Consider the following 4,149-nt stretch of genomic DNA (forward strand, 5'->3'; position numbering starts at 1 on the left):
GTCCTACTTGCACACAAAACACAGGCCTTCTGGAATTGGCCTAATTTCACCTTTTGTGCTGCTTTTGGGCACCTTGTGGCAGAAAACCATACAAATTGAGTTCAGAAGGGTTAGAAGCCAACGATGGACTGTGGGATAGCTGCTGGAAGTCTTGCTGCCCTTAAGGCTTGCAAACTGGAATATGCTCCCGACGTACTAAAGAAAGGGGCAGGCTAGCAGGTAAGAGATTCCAGGCTCAAATGCAAACCCAGAGGCTCAGCAGAATTTCCAGGGTCAGGCAGCACCACCCCGGGGGCCAAGCTAAGGGGTTTACAATGTAGATGACTGGCAGGTAATTGCTGCGGGATGATCTTAAGCGCAACTCTGACTATCAGCATAGCCAGCCTAAATGTGCAATGAGATGTAAGCCGTGTGAAGATCATTTTTATTTTAAAAACAAAATGTAATGAGAACAAAAGGCCTTTTCAGCCAAGTCCTTAGTCATATCCTTTCTCCTTTCACTTCCTTCCCATCACTTGCGCTGAGACCAGACATAGAACAGCAGCAGTCACAAATGCACCTGCAATATAAAGGAGCAATTTATAGACATACTTCTTTAATTTATATCTTCAAACTTATGCACCTGGTAGACAACTGTACGTTAAAGGAGGGCAAGCAAGCTTCTTTGGGTAAATGTGATATCTTTTATTAGACCAACTGAGTAGTTGGAAAAAAGTTCTTTGCAAGCTTTCGGGTGCAATCACCCTCCTCTAGGCTTAGGGAGTCTCTGCTGTTTTGAGATCTCCAAGGACTGAAAGAAGCTAAAAGTGTGACAGGATGTCAGTGAGAATGTAAATAGGTTGAAACTGTGAGAATGTAAATAGAGTATGTTAGAGGAGGGGGCTTACCAAACCCTATCGTAAATGCTCCACTTTCAGTTACAAATGATTGAGTTCCCTAGACTGCCAAGCTGCTGGACAGCCAGCGCATAGTATAAGGAAGCTGTGCCTCAGTCCTCAGTTTACTGTCTTCTGTCCATGCGTTTAGGCATTCAGTTTGCTAAGAGACCTTGCTGCATTCCTGCTTCCAAACTCCTCCCATCCTTGAGATGCATTCATTATGGTATATACTAATATGAATTAACCTCTACTGTCCATAGCTGCTGGGAACAGACTAATAGTAAAGCTGCAGATAGCATTTGCATAGAGTATTAGATTGTCTGGGTTTGAATTTTTGTCTGTTTTTCCCAGGAAATATTCCTGGAAAAGCATACATCAATACTTTACTGCAAAAGATTTGACTAAATCATTTACCACTAAGCACATACGGTATCTCAAATTCTTATCTCCCTAGAGTGCTGTAAGTTTGCCTTGAGGAGGAAATCTAGCAGCCTGGTTTTGCAGGGCACACACTGTACTTTCTCAGCACAGTTTGTGGTAGCACAGGCCTAGCTCCTCTTTGCTTTGGAGCAATCTGTGTTTCCTGTAGGTCAGTCTCATTGCAGGTTCCCCTGCAACAGCATTCACAAAGCTAAAGCCCTGTTTTACTGGTAAAGCCATTCTCCTGCCTTGTATTTAACTTAGCTTATGTTGTTTGTTCTGAAATCTCAGATAAAATTACAATTGACTGGTTTTATGTTGACTCACTACTTTCTACATAAGATTCTGCTTCTGAGAAGCTTGGAGTTTTCCAGAGAAATATAACTGGAACAACATCCTCGCTTGTATGACTATGGTGTCTTATTGAGTGCAGACAGCATGCTGACAGCTGGAGTTGGGAGCATTGACTTCCCAGTGTAAGCTCTGTTTTAAACCGCTATGAAAATACAGCTCAGTGGGAGTATGTGCACATGTAAAACATGGGGAGAACACTTTTTTTTTTTTAAGTGGTGAGGAATGTGGCACAAAGGGAAAGGTATAAGCTGATGAAAAGAACTAGAGATAACATCTATACTGATCCAGCATTAATAACAGCACTGTGAGGCCAGCATGTTGTTCCTGCCTGAAGAGTTAGGCCTGAGACAGTAGCACCTCACTGAGCGCATGCAAAAGATCTTTCAGCTGCTCATAGCATGAGGATTAAGACGTGCTCCTTTTTCCAGAGAACTGTGGAGAGTGCTTCACCTTGCATAACCTAGTACTGACCTTGAGTAACCTGCTCCTCCTATTCTTCACAGAGCAGCAGGATCAAGACCTGCATTTGTGCGCTTATTCCTACACGTCTCTGACTGTCTACCAAAGTGGAAGGAAAAAGAAGTCCTGCAAACAGCATTAAGATAAACATGCAGCTTGCTCATGCAGCTAACAATAGACTTAAGATAATGGATTCAGTCAGTCCTCATAGGAAACTCACAGGCAAGATGAATCCATTATTTAAGCTTATGCTACTAAGACACATTTAAAAACACTAGGAGCAAAGGAGATGGAGATGAGAAATGTTACCTAGTAGATGGGTGCTAGACTAGCCCTTGGTTTCTCAGCTGTTAATGATTCCCACAAATTATCTTTTCATATTCTGTGACTAGAAGCTGTTTGAAGTTAAGGTAGTATTCATACTAGTAATGTTTGCCAATGCAATTTTTAGCAAAAGTTTTATATAAAAAAAACCCTTAGCGTAAACACAGCAAAAACAATCTCTTGCTGTTACAGATCATACCAGTTTACCAAACAAAATAAAACTATATCGGCAAAGAGTGTTTTTGTGGTCTGAGCTGCTTGTATGCTTCAGGGGTATGACCACACAGCCAGAGTTAGTGTGGATAACATCTAGCACTTAGCCTACCTTCCACATTCACAGAGGGCCAAATTCATAGCTGGTATTAACTGGCATAGCTCTATTAAAGTCAATGGAGATAGCCCAATTTATAGCAGCTAAGGATTTCATCCATATGCTTCACATGTACTTGAAGAGGGTGCAGGAGTTGCTTTTTCTAAAGCATGTGATCAGAATCACCGATGCTGTGACTCCCGTGTTTGAGGATCTGGGAGAAAAGTTGACATTTTCATGGATAGAGCCTGAATCTGAAAAAGGTCCTTTATCACTGCTGCTCTTTGACCACAGACATGCACCCCCCGGGTTAACCAGGGGCAGGGCAACCTGCTATGTTACCAAAGAACTGCCAACATCATACAATCCTGAGAAGCAATGCTGAACAAATCAGAGCAGCTTTCTCATGCTTTCAACCTTCAGTTTGGCTGCTTTCTGTGGCTAGGGACAGAAGTTACACATAAACCAATTTAAGTGATCAGAAACTGGTTTAAACATGTCACAGAACAGAAGCTCACTGCATATAAACCAGTTTCAAAATGATGGAAACTAGTTTAAGATAAACATGGTTGAACGTAGTATCAGGCTTAACTGATTTGGGTCAAACTGGTTTATGAAACTTCTGTCCCAGGCCCCTTCCTGGCTCAAGTTAAATCAGTCCCCCAGCATCCCAGGATGCTTTCCAGCCCTGTGCTGGGCTGTGCTGCCTGTTCCAGAGGACGGGACTGGCCCCACCCCTCTACTCCCTAGCTGGAGCAGTGAGGACTGGCTGACAAAGGGGTGGGAGGGGGGAAAGCCCAGCTGGGGATGCAGCCCAGTCTGCAGGTGGGAGACTGCCCCCAGCAAACCCTGGCTGGGGCCTGGGGCCAGGCAAGGGGGTGGGGGTTAAACACCTACTCCTCTACTCAAACTTACTGCCGGCTGCAACTGTATACTACAAATCCCAGAGGCACCTGGAAGCAGGAAGAGGAAGTGATGATGACCAACCCTGCAGAGTCCTATTGCTGTAATTCTGGATTGCAAATCCCAGAGACCTCGGGAGGAGCAGGAAGAGGAAGTGAACACACAGCCAGAGAGCTGTGCCCTGTTGTCCTCCAGCTTCTGGCCTGAGCTGCTACAGGCATATGGCTGTATTTTCTGAATCAAAGGTAAATGTCTGATCATTTCTACATCAATTTAATCTGTATATCTAAAATTAACCTGCAATGACTGAATTGATTCAGCCTCTCCCCTACCCTGGGGGTCTTCAAGAGGAGGTATCAGCTATCAGCCTTGTGACAGAAGTAATCCAGGCCAGGATCAAGCCCACCGATTACTACCCCATGGTCCTAGTCCATGTGGGTACTAATGATGCGGCCAGGAGAACCCCCGATCACCTGATGGTGGACTACAGTGCTCTGGGCG

At 44.3% G+C, this 4,149-nt stretch overlaps 1 long non-coding RNA gene across 1 annotated transcript in view; it reads right to left on the reverse strand.

Annotated features, from left to right (window-relative positions):
- Positions 1–410: 410 nt before the first annotated feature.
- Positions 411–4,149, reverse strand: part of LOC112550158 — a 7,439-nt gene continuing 3,700 nt past the window's right edge. Inside the window, exon 2 of the long non-coding RNA XR_003093827.1 lies at positions 411–559. This is a non-coding gene — a long non-coding RNA (uncharacterized LOC112550158). The remainder of the gene's footprint in view (positions 560–4,149) is intronic.

The sequence above is a fragment of the Alligator sinensis genome, unplaced genomic scaffold (assembly GCF_000455745.1).
Source record: "Alligator sinensis unplaced genomic scaffold, ASM45574v1 scaffold73_1, whole genome shotgun sequence".
Lineage (NCBI taxonomy): Eukaryota > Metazoa > Chordata > Crocodylia > Alligatoridae > Alligator > Alligator sinensis.